General features: G+C 33.5%; 9 non-coding genes across 9 annotated transcripts; 5 read left to right on the forward strand and 4 right to left on the reverse strand.

Annotated features, from left to right (window-relative positions):
• The first annotated feature begins 521 nt into the window (after positions 1-521).
• Positions 522-593, forward strand: TRNAQ-UUG (transfer RNA glutamine (anticodon UUG)). The gene has a single exon. It is a non-coding gene; the product is annotated as a tRNA-Gln (tRNA).
• A 2445-nt stretch (positions 594-3038) lies between these two features.
• On the forward strand, positions 3039-3110 carry TRNAQ-UUG (transfer RNA glutamine (anticodon UUG)). Its single transcript has one exon. It is a non-coding gene; the product is annotated as a tRNA-Gln (tRNA).
• An 825-nt stretch (positions 3111-3935) lies between these two features.
• Positions 3936-4007, reverse strand: TRNAQ-CUG (transfer RNA glutamine (anticodon CUG)). Its single transcript has one exon. It is a non-coding gene; the product is annotated as a tRNA-Gln (tRNA).
• A 1548-nt stretch (positions 4008-5555) lies between these two features.
• Positions 5556-5627, forward strand: TRNAQ-UUG (transfer RNA glutamine (anticodon UUG)). Its single transcript has one exon. It is a non-coding gene; the product is annotated as a tRNA-Gln (tRNA).
• An 825-nt stretch (positions 5628-6452) lies between these two features.
• Positions 6453-6524, reverse strand: TRNAQ-CUG (transfer RNA glutamine (anticodon CUG)). The gene has a single exon. It is a non-coding gene; the product is annotated as a tRNA-Gln (tRNA).
• A 1548-nt stretch (positions 6525-8072) lies between these two features.
• TRNAQ-UUG (transfer RNA glutamine (anticodon UUG)) lies at positions 8073-8144 on the forward strand. Its single transcript has one exon. It is a non-coding gene; the product is annotated as a tRNA-Gln (tRNA).
• Positions 8145-8969: 825 nt separating this feature from the next.
• TRNAQ-CUG (transfer RNA glutamine (anticodon CUG)) lies at positions 8970-9041 on the reverse strand. The gene has a single exon. It is a non-coding gene; the product is annotated as a tRNA-Gln (tRNA).
• A 1548-nt stretch (positions 9042-10589) lies between these two features.
• On the forward strand, positions 10590-10661 carry TRNAQ-UUG (transfer RNA glutamine (anticodon UUG)). Its single transcript has one exon. It is a non-coding gene; the product is annotated as a tRNA-Gln (tRNA).
• An 825-nt stretch (positions 10662-11486) lies between these two features.
• TRNAQ-CUG (transfer RNA glutamine (anticodon CUG)) lies at positions 11487-11558 on the reverse strand. Its single transcript has one exon. It is a non-coding gene; the product is annotated as a tRNA-Gln (tRNA).
• Positions 11559-12681: the final 1123 nt, after the last annotated feature.

The raw sequence follows: 12681 nt of genomic DNA on the forward strand, positions 1-12681 counted from the left end.
TTTATAATCTATATGTTTATATTTTCCTATAAATATACAGAGACATATAGCTATATATACAGAGATACATATGTACAGGTTGATTTTTACATGTTTATAAGTAAATGTGATGTTGTTCCAAATAAAACTTCTAAGAACTGAATAGAAAAGAAAATTGTAATGTTCAGATAAGTCCCACTGAAATTTGTACTCAGATCCCTGTTTTCAGAGTCCAGAGTGCTAACTACAACACCATCCACCCTCCCGTACCAGGGTGAGCTTTCCATTTTGACAGAAGAGATTTGCCTCAGGGGGCAACTTATCTTTCATTGAAAAATATTATCTCACATAAAAACCACTGTTCAATAGAGTTATAACGTTATTTGAGTCTTTTGGGCAACATCCTTCCCCAACATAGTTCAATATGCAAAAGTTTACCAGAATAGGAAAGCAATCCAATTCAGTTTCTCTTTGTCAGTAGAATATTAAAAACTTTGACATTTCCACATTGCTGCAGCAGTTTGCACTCCTTTCACATGGGAGGTTCCATGGTGTAATGGTTAGCACTTTGGACTTTGAATCCAATGATCCGAGTTCAAATCTCGGTGGGACCATTTTATGACTCTTGACCAAATCATTTTCTTTCAAGTGTATTCATTAATATCACATATCTAATACCGGTAGGGTGAAAAATTAATTTATTGATTATACTCTAAAAGTTTACTAGATGTGAGCAAATAATAGAATTTTTACAATACCTGGAAACTAAATGGCTCAAAATAATGAGAGATTTTACAAACTCACTCTGGTTTCTCAAACTCATCACAGGGGCTTGATGCACGACATTACTTTTTAAAATCTTACTGTTATTGATAAGGGGAACAAGGAACTTTTTAATTGCAAAGCATTCATTAAAACAAAACTTGAGGAGTCAAACTTTGTATTACGGGGACCGAAGATGTGCAGTTTGAATAATAATCTTGAAATTCAGGCGTACAAAGATTTTACACACTGATTTTCAACAGTAAATCCACAACCAATAAAGTTGAATCTTTTGAAAGACATGTCAAAGGTGTGAATCTGAAATTCACTTTCAAAGAAATTCACAATGAAATGCACTGTGTAAGTCCAGCATGTTGTCAGCTAAGAAATCAGCAAAAATGAACTATCTCATTACTGGCCATATAGATGAGAAAGGAAAATAAACTCATGTTTACAATGTGGATGTGAAAGAACAGTTTCTAGGTTCAGCTTCAATATTTATGTTTATGAATAATTGATATGTTCATATTGTCTAACAGCTATCTAGATGGATAAAGCTATGTATGCATCTATACATACTTATGCGTTCATACGCATCAGTATAAAACATTGATATTAGGTTTTTTCTAGACCAAATTCTAAAAAATGAGTTAAACAGTGAATCTCATTATTGTAGTAGGTCCCACCGAGATTTTAACTCAGATCGCTGGATTCAGAGTCCAGAGTGCTAACTATTACACCATGGAACCCTCTCACACAAGAGTGCCTTTTCCATTGAGACAAAAGAGAGCGCATCAGTGATGTCCTTCTCTTATATTGATAAAAAGATATCTCATTTGAATGGTCATAGTGGATAGAGATTTAATGTGATTTGATTCTTTTCAGCTATATTCTCTATAAAAGTGTTAAATATTCAAATGTTTATCTGAATATAAAAGTTATATCACAATGTTCATCTTTGCCTGTAGCATAATAAAACAGTCTACATTTCCAGACTACTGAAGCAATGTCTCTGTCTCCTGCATGGGTGGCTCGATAGAGCAATGGTTGGCAATTTGGACTTTGCATCCAATGATCCGATTTGAAACCTTGGAGGGACTTTTTTTATTACTCTTGAGCTTTTCCATTTCTTCATCTTTGTTCATTGATAGCTCAAATCCAACACCAGTAGGTTGAAAGAGTCAATTATTGAATGCTTTCAAAATGTCCATCAGCTTGAACAAGTCACATCAATACAAACTTTACAATACTTTGACATCAAATTTCTTCACAAAGTAGTTAGCCATTTTAAAATCATATCCTGATTTTCTCAAACGCATTTCAGACGGGTGATTCACAGCATCACTTTTTTAAGCTTTCCCGCTATTGATAAGGCGAAAATAGCACATTTTGAATGAGAAGTTTTCTTCAATCAAACATAGAGGAACCCAAATGATGATCTCATTCAGCTAGTAAAAATGTTGTTTTATATTAGTATGGAAATCGTGAAAAGAAAATGTTTTTCATGCTGATTTACAACAGTTGATCTCCAATCGTAAAATATAAGCTTTTGGTCGGAGGCATCACAGGTACTGATCAAATTCTCATTTTTGAACTTTATTCACAAATCATATGATATGCTTTGTATACATCAACTGTATTGTTGGATCAATAATGAGTAAAAAGTGACTATCTCAATTTCAGGACATATAAAAGAGAAAGAAGTAGAAACTCATGTTTCAAATGCTGAGAGGCAACAACTGTTCATGATTTTCACCTCCACTAATTATATTTATTTTTATAATCTATATGTTTATATTTTCCTATAAATATACAGAGACATATAGCTATATATACAGAGATACATATGTACAGGTTGATTTTTACATGTTTATAAGTAAATGTGATGTTGTTCCAAATAAAACTTTTAAGAACTGAATGGAAAAGAAAATTGTAATGTTCAGATAAGTCCCACTGAAATTTGTACTCAGATCCCTGTTTTCAGAGTCCAGAGTGCTAACCACGACACCATCCACCCTCCCGTACCAGGGTGAGCTTTCCATTTTGACAGAAGAGATTTGCCTCAGGGGGCAACTTATCTTTCATTGAAAAATATTATCTCACATAAAAACCACTGTTCAACAGAGTTATAACGTTATTTGAGTCTTTTGGGCAACATCCTTCCCCAACATAGTTCAATATGCAAAAGTTTACCAGAATAGGAACGCAATCCAATTCAGTTTCTCTTTGACAGTAGAATATTAAAAACTTTGACATTTCCACATTGCTGCAGCAGTTTGTACTCCTTTCACATGGGAGGTTCCATGGTGTAATGGTTAGCACTTTGGACTTTGAATCCAATGATCCGAGTTCAAATCTCGGTGGGACCATTTTATGACTCTTGACCAAATCATTTTCTTTCAAGTGTATTCATTAATATCACATATCTAATACCGGTAGGGTGAAAAATTAATTTATTGATTATACTCTAAAAGTTTACTAGATGTGAGCAAATAATAGAATTTTTACAATACCTGGAAACTAAATGGCTCAAAATAATGAGAGATTTTACAAACTCACTCTGGTTTCTCAAACTCATCACAGGGGCTTGATGCACGACATTACTTTTTAAAATCTTACTGTTATTGATAAGGGGAACAAGGAACTTTTTAATTGCAAAGCATTCATTAAAACAAAACTTGAGGACTCAAACTTTGTATTACGGGGACCGAAGATGTGCAGTTTGAATAATAATCTTGAAATTCAGACGTACAAAGATTTTACACACTGATTTTCAACAGTAAATCCACAACCAATAAAGTTGAATCTTTTGAAAGACATGTCAAAGGTGTGAATCTGAAATTCACTTTCAAAGAAATTCACAATGAAATGCACTGTGTAAGTCCAGCATGTTGTCAGCTAAGAAATCAGCAAAAATGAACTATCTCATTACTGGCCATATAGATGAGAAAGGAAAATAAACTCATGTTTACAATGTGGATGTGAAAGAACAGTTTCTAGGTTCAGCTTCAATATTTATGTTTATGAATAATTGATATGTTCATATTGTCTAACAGCTATCTAGATGGATAAAGCTATGTATGCATCTATACATACTTATGCGTTCATACGCATCAGTATAAAACATTGATATTAGGTTTTTTCTAGACCAAATTCTAAAAAATGAGTTAAACAGTGAATCTCATAATTGTAGTAGGTCCCACCGAGATTTGAACTCGGATCGCTGGATTCAGAGTCCAGAGTGCTAACCATTACACCATGGAACCCTCTCACACAAGAGTGCCTTTTCCATTGAGACAAAAGAGAGCGCATCAGTGATGTCCTTCTCTTATATTGATAAAAAGATATCTCATTTGAATGGTCATAGTGGATAGAGATTTAATGTGATTTGATTCTTTTCAGCTATATTCCCTATAAAAGTGTTAAATATTCAAATGTTTATCTGAATATAAAAGTTATATCACAATGTTCATCTTTGCCTGTAGCATAATAAAACAGTCTACATTTCCAGACTACTGAAGCAATGTCTCTGTCTCCTGCATGGGTGGCTCGATAGAGCAATGGTTGGCAATTTGGACTTTGCATCCAATGATCCGATTTGAAACCTTGGAGGGACTTTTTTTATTACTCTTGAGCTTTTCCATTTCTTCATCTTTGTTCATTGATAGCTCAAATCCAACACCAGTAGGTTGAAAGAGTCAATTATTGAATGCTTTCAAAATGTCCATCAGCTTGAACAAGTTACATCAATACAAACTTTACAATACTTTGACATCAAATTTCTTCACAAAGTAGTTAGCCATTATAAAATCATATCCTGATTTTCTCAAACGCATTTCAGACGGGTGATTCACAGCATCACTTTTTTAAGCTTTCCCGCTATTGATAAGGCGAAAATAGCACATTTTGAATGAGAAGTTTTCTTCAATCAAACATAGAGGAACCCAAATGATGATCTCATTCAGCTAGTAAAAATGTTGTTTTATATTAGTATGGAAATCGTGAAAAGAAAATGTTTTTCATGCTGATTTACAACAGTTGATCTCCAATCGTAAAATATAAGCTTTTGGTCGGAGGCATGACAGGTACTGATCAAATTCTCATTTTTGAACTTCATTCACAAATCATATGATATGCTTTGTATACATCAACTGTATTGTTGGATCAATAATGAGTAAAAAGTGACTATCTCAATTTCAGGACATATAAAAGAGAAAGAAGTAGAAACTCATGTTTCAAATGCTGAGAGGCAACAACTGTTCATGATTTTCACCTCCACTAATTATATTTATTTTTATAATCTATATGTTTATATGTTCCTATAAATATACAGAGACATATAGCTATATATACAGAGATACATATGTACAGGTTGATTTTTACATGTTTATAAGTAAATGTGATGTTGTTCCAAAAAAAACTTCTAAGAACTGAATGGAAAAGAAAATTGTAATGTTCAGATAAGTCCCACTGAAATTTGTACTCAGATCCCTGTTTTCAGAGTCCAGAGTGCTAACCACGACACCATCCACCCTCCCGTACCAGGGTGAGCTTTCCATTTTGACAGAAGAGATTTGCCTCAGGGGGCAACTTATCTTTCATTGAAAAATATTATCTCACATAAAAACCACTGTTCAACAGAGTTATAACGTTATTTGAGTCTTTTGGGCAACATCCTTCCCCAACATAGTTCAATATGCAAAAGTTTACCAGAATAGGAAAGCAATCCAATTCAGTTTCTCTTTGACAGTAGAATATTAAAAACTTTGACATTTCTACATTGCTGCAGCAGTTTGCACTCCTTTCACATGGGAGGTTCCATGGTGTAATGGTTAGCACTTTGGACTTTGAATCCAATGATCCGAGTTCAAATCTCGGTGGGACCATTTTATGACTCTTGACCAAATCATTTTCTTTCAAGTGTATTCATTAATATCACATATCTAATACCGGTAGGGTGAAAAATTAATTTTTTGATTATACTCTAAAAGTTTACTAGATGTGAGCAAATAATAGAATTTTTACAATACCTGGAAACTAAATGGCTCAAAATAATGAGAGATTTTACAAACTCACTCTGGTTTCTCAAACTCATCACAGGGGCTTGATGCACGACATTACTTTTTAAAATCTTACTGTTATTGATAAGGGGAACAAGGAACTTTTTAATTGCAAAGCATTCATTAAAACAAAACTTGAGGAGTCAAACTTTGTATTACGGGGACCGAAGATGTGCAGTTTGAATAATAATCTTGAAATTCAGACGTACAAAGATTTTACACACTGATTTTCAACAGTAAATCCACAACCAATAAAGTTGAATCTTTTGAAAGACATGTCAAAGGTGTGAATCTGAAATTCACTTTCAAAGAAATTCACAATGAAATGCACTGTGTAAGTCCAGCATGTTGTCAGCTAAGAAATCAGCAAAAATGAACTATCTCATTACTGGCCATATAGATGAGAAAGGAAAATAAACTCATGTTTACAATGTGGATGTGAAAGAACAGTTTCTAGGTTCAGCTTCAATATTTATGTTTATGAATAATTGATATGTTCTTATTGTCTAACAGCTATCTAGATGGATAAAGCTATGTATGCATCTATACATACTTATGCGTTCATACGCATCAGTATAAAACATTGATATTAGGTTTTTTCTAGACCAAATTCTAAAAAATGAGTTAAACAGTGAATCTCATTATTGTAGTAGGTCCCACCGAGATTTGAACTCGGATCGCTGGATTCAGAGTCCAGAGTGCTAACCATTACACCATGGAACCCTCTCACACAAGAGTGCCTTTTCCATTGAGACAAAAGAGAGCGCATCAGTGATGTCCTTCTCTTATATTGATAAAAAGATATCTCATTTGAATGGTCATAGTGGATAGAGATTTAATGTGATTTGATTCTTTTCAGCTATATTCTCTATAAAAGTGTTAAATATTCAAATGTTTATCTGAATATAAAAGTTATATCACAATGTTCATCTTTGCCTGTAGCATAATAAAACAGTCTACATTTCCAGACTACTGAAGCAATGTCTCTGTCTCCTGCATGGGTGGCTCGATAGAGCAATGGTTGGCAATTTGGACTTTGCATCCAATGATCCGATTTGAAACCTTGGAGGGACTTTTTTTATTACTCTTGAGCTTTTCCATTTCTTCATCTTTGTTCATTGATAGCTCAAATCCAACACCAGTAGGTTGAAAGAGTCAATTATTGAATGCTTTCAAAATGTCCATCAGCTTGAACAAGTTACATCAATACAAACTTTACAATACTTTGACATCAAATTTCTTCACAAAGTAGTTAGCCATTATAAAATCATATCCTGATTTTCTCAAACGCATTTCAGACGGGTGATTCACAGCATCACTTTTTTAAGCTTTCCCGCTATTGATAAGGCGAAAATAGCACATTTTGAATGAGAAGTTTTCTTCAATCAAACATAGAGGAACCCAAATGATGATCTCATTCAGCTAGTAAAAATGTTGTTTTATATTAGTATGGAAATCGTGAAAAGAAAATGTTTTTCATGCTGATTTACAACAGTTGATCTCCAATCGTAAAATATAAGCTTTTGGTCGGAGGCATCACAGGTACTGATCAAATTCTCATTTTTGAACTTTATTCACAAATCATATGATATGCTTTGTATACATCAACTGTATTGTTGGATCAATAATGAGTAAAAAGTGACTATCTCAATTTCAGGACATATAAAAGAGAAAGAAGTAGAAACTCATGTTTCAAATGCTGAGAGGCAACAACTGTTCATGATTTTCACCTCCACTAATTATATTTATTTTTATAATCTATATGTTTATATGTTCCTATAAATATACAGAGACATATAGCTATATATACAGAGATACATATGTACAGGTTGATTTTTACATGTTTATAAGTAAATGTGATGTTGTTCCAAATAAAACTTCTAAGAACTGAATGGAAAAGAAAATTGTAATGTTCAGATAAGTCCCACTGAAATTTGTACTCAGATCCCTGTTTTCAGAGTCCAGAGTGCTAACCACAACACCATCCACCCTCCCGTACCAGGGTGAGCTTTCCATTTTGACAGAAGAGATTTGCCTCAGGGGGCAACTTATCTTTCATTGAAAAATATTATCTCACATAAAAACCACTGTTCAACAGAGTTATAACGTTATTTGAGTCTTTTGGGCAACATCCTTCCCCAACATAGTTCAATATGCAAAAGTTTACCAGAATAGGAAAGCAATCCAATTCAGTTTCTCTTTGACAGTAGAATATTAAAAACTTTGACATTTCTACATTGCTGCAGCAGTTTGCACTCCTTTCACATGGGAGGTTCCATGGTGTAATGGTTAGCACTTTGGACTTTGAATCCAATGATCCGAGTTCAAATCTCGGTGGGACCATTTTATGACTCTTGACCAAATCATTTTCTTTCAAGTGTATTCATTAATATCACATATCTAATACCGGTAGGGTGAAAAATTAATTTATTGATTATACTCTAAAAGTTTACTAGATGTGAGCAAATAATAGAATTTTTACAATACCTGGAAACTAAATGGCTCAAAATAATGAGAGATTTTACAAACTCACTCTGGTTTCTCAAACTCATCACAGGGGCTTGATGCACGACATTACTTTTTAAAATCTTACTGTTATTGATAAGGGGAACAAGGAACTTTTTAATTGCAAAGCATTCATTAAAACAAAACTTGAGGAGTCAAACTTTGTATTACGGGGACCGAAGATGTGCAGTTTGAATAATAATCTTGAAATTCAGACGTACAAAGATTTTACACACTGATTTTCAACAGTAAATCCACAACCAATAAAGTTGAATCTTTTGAAAGACATGTCAAAGGTGTGAATCTGAAATTCACTTTCAAAGAAATTCACAATGAAATGCACTGTGTAAGTCCAGCATGTTGTCAGCTAAGAAATCAGCAAAAATGAACTATCTCATTACTGGCCATATAGATGAGAAAGGAAAATAAACTCATGTTTACAATGTGGATGTGAAAGAACAGTTTCTAGGTTCAGCTTCAATATTTATGTTTATGAATAATTGATATGTTCTTATTGTCTAACAGCTATCTAGATGGATAAAGCTATGTATGCATCTATACATACTTATGCGTTCATACGCATCAGTATAAAACATTGATATTAGGTTTTTTCAAGACCAAATTCTAAAAAATGAGTTAAACAGTGAATCTCATTATTGTAGTAGGTCCCACCGAGATTTGAACTCGGATCGCTGGATTCAGAGTCCAGAGTGCTAACCATTACACCATGGAACCCTCTCACACAAGAGTGCCTTTTCCATTGAGACAAAAGAGAGCGCATCAGTGATGTCCTTCTCTTATATTGATAAAAAGATATCTCATTTGAATGGTCATAGTGGATAGAGATTTAATGTGATTTGATTCTTTTCAGCTATATTCTCTATAAAAGTGTTAAATATTCAAATGTTTATCTGAATATAAAAGTTATATCACAATGTTCATCTTTGCCTGTAGCATAATAAAACAGTCTACATTTCCAGACTACTGAAGCAATGTCTCTGTCTCCTGCATGGGTGGCTCGATAGAGCAATGGTTGGCAATTTGGACTTTGCATCCAATGATCCGATTTGAAACCTTGGAGGGACTTTTTTTATTACTCTTGAGCTTTTCCATTTCTTCATCTTTGTTCATTGATAGCTCAAATCCAACACCAGTAGGTTGAAAGAGTCAATTATTGAATGCTTTCAAAATGTCCATCAGCTTGAACAAGTTACATCAATACAAACTTTACAATACTTTGACATCAAATTTCTTCACAAAGTAGTTAGCCATTATAAAATCATATCCTGATTTTCTCAAACGCATTTCAGACGGGTGATTCACAGCATCACTTTTTTAAGCTTTCCCGCTATTGATAAGGCGAAAATAGCACATTTTGAATGAGAAGTTTTCTTCAATCAAACATAGAGGAACCCAAATGATGATCTCATTCAGCTAGTAAAAATGTTGTTTTATATTAGTATGGAAATCGTGAAAAGAAAATGTTTTTCATGCTGATTTACAACAGTTGATCTCCAATCGTAAAATATAAGCTTTTGGTCGGAGGCATGACAGGTACTGATCAAATTCTCATTTTTGAACTTCATTCACAAATCATATGATATGCTTTGTATACATCAACTGTATTGTTGGATCAATAATGAGTAAAAAGTGACTATCTCAATTTCAGGACATATAAAAGAGAAAGAAGTAGAAACTCATGTTTCAAATGCTGAGAGGCAACAACTGTTCATGATTTTCACCACCACTAATTATATTTATTTTTATAATCTATATGTTTATATGTTCCTATAAATATACGGAGACATATAGCTGTATATACAGAGATACATATGTACAGGTTGATTTTTACATGTTTATAAGTAAATGTGATGTTGTTCCAAATAAAACTTCTAAGAACTGAATGGAAAAGAAAATTGTAATGTTCAGATAAGTCCCACTGAAATTTGTACTCAGATCCCTGTTTTCAGAGTCCAGAGTGCTAACTACAACACCATCCACCCTCCCGTACCAGGGTGAGCTTTCCATTTTGACAGAAGAGATTTGCCTCAGGGGGCAACTTATCTTTCATTGAAAAATATTATCTCACATAAAAACCACTGTTCAATAGAGTTATAACGTTATTTGAGTCTTTTGGGCAACATCCTTCCCCAACATAGTTCAATATGCAAAAGTTTACCAGAATAGGAAAGCAATCCAATTCAGTTTCTCTTTGTCAGTAGAATATTAAAAACTTTGACATTTCCACATTGCTGCAGCAGTTTGCACTCCTTTCACATGGGAGGTTCCATGGTGTAATGGTTAGCACTTTGGACTTTGAATCCAATGATCCGAGTTCAAATCTCGGTGGGACCATTTTATGACTCTTGACCAAATCATTTTCTTTCAAGTGTATTCATTAATATCACATATCTAATACCGGTAGGGTGAAAAATTAATTTATTGATTATACTCTAAAAGTTTACTAGATGTGAGCAAATAATAGAATTTTTACAATACCTGGAAACTAAATGGCTCAAAATAATGAGAGATTTTACAAACTCACTCTGGTTTCTCAAACTCATCACAGGGGCTTGATGCACGACATTACTTTTTAAAATCTTACTGTTATTGATAAGGGGAACAAGGAACTTTTTAATTGCAAAGCATTCATTAAAACAAAACTTGAGGAGTCAAACTTTGTATTACGGGGACCGAAGATGTGCAGTTTGAATAATAATCTTGAAATTCAGGCGTACAAAGATTTTACACACTGATTTTCAACAGTAAATCCACAACCAATAAAGTTGAATCTTTTGAAAGACATGTCAAAGGTGTGAATCTGAAATTCACTTTCAAAGAAATTCACAATGAAATGCACTGTGTAAGTCCAGCATGTTGTCAGCTAAGAAATCAGCAAAAATGAACTATCTCATTACTGGCCATATAGATGAGAAAGGAAAATAAACTCATGTTTACAATGTGGATGTGAAAGAACAGTTTCTAGGTTCAGCTTCAATATTTATGTTTATGAATAATTGATATGTTCATATTGTCTAACAGCTATCTAGATGGATAAAGCTATGTATGCATCTATACATACTTATGCGTTCATACGCATCAGTATAAAACATTGATATTAGGTTTTTTCTAGACCAAATTCTAAAAAATGAGTTAAACAGTGAATCTCATTATTGTAGTAGGTCCCACCGAGATTTGAACTCAGATCGCTGGATTCAGAGTCCAGAGTGCTAACCATTACACCATGGAACCCTCTCACACAAGAGTGCCTTTTCCATTGAGACAAAAGAGAGCGCATCAGTGATGTCCTTCTCTTATATTGATAAAAAGATATCTCATTTGAATGGTCATAGTGGATAGAGATTTAATGTGATTTGATTCTTTTCAGCTATATTCTCTATAAAAGTGTTAAATATTCAAATGTTTATCTGAATATAAAAGTTATATCACAATGTTCATCTTTGCCTGTAGCATAAGAAAACAGTCTACATTTCCAGACTACTGAAGCAATGTCTCTGTCTCCTGCATGGGTGGCTCGATAGAGCAATGGTTGGCAATTTGGACTTTGCATCCAATGATCCGATTTGAAACCTTGGAGGGACTTTTTTTATTACTCTTGAGCTTTTCCATTTCTTCATCTTTGTTCATTGATAGCTCAAATCCAACACCAGTAGGTTGAAAGAGTCAATTATTGAATGCTTTCAAAATGTCCATCAGCTTGAACAAGTCACATCAATACAAACTTTACAATACTTTGACATCAAATTTCTTCACAAAGTAGTTAGCCATTTTAAAATCATATCCTGATTTTCTCAAACGCATTTCAGACGGGTGATTCACAGCATCACTTTTTTAAGCTTTCCCGCTATTGATAAGGCGAAAATAGCACATTTTGAATGAGAAGTTTTCTTCAATCAAACATAGAGGAACCCAAATGATGATCTCATTCAGCTAGTAAAAATGTTGTTTTATATTAGTATGGAAATCGTGAAAAGAAAATGTTTTTCATGCTGATTTACAACAGTTGATCTCCAATCGTAAAATATAAGCTTTTGGTCGGAGGCATCACAGGTACTGATCAAATTCTCATTTTTGAACTTTATTCACAAATCATATGATATGCTTTGTATACATCAACTGTATTGTTGGATCAATAATGAGTAAAAAGTGACTATCTCAATTTCAGGACATATAAAAGAGAAAGAAGTAGAAACTCATGTTTCAAATGCTGAGAGGCAACAACTGTTCATGATTTTCACCTCCACTAATTATATTTATTTTTATAATCTATATGTTTATATGTTCCTATAAATATACAGAGACATATAGCTATATATACAGAGATACATATGTACAGGTTGATTTTTACATGTTT

Source organism: Triturus cristatus, chromosome 5_2 (genome assembly GCF_964204655.1).
Source record: "Triturus cristatus chromosome 5_2, aTriCri1.1, whole genome shotgun sequence".
NCBI classification, from domain to species: domain Eukaryota; kingdom Metazoa; phylum Chordata; class Amphibia; order Caudata; family Salamandridae; genus Triturus; species Triturus cristatus.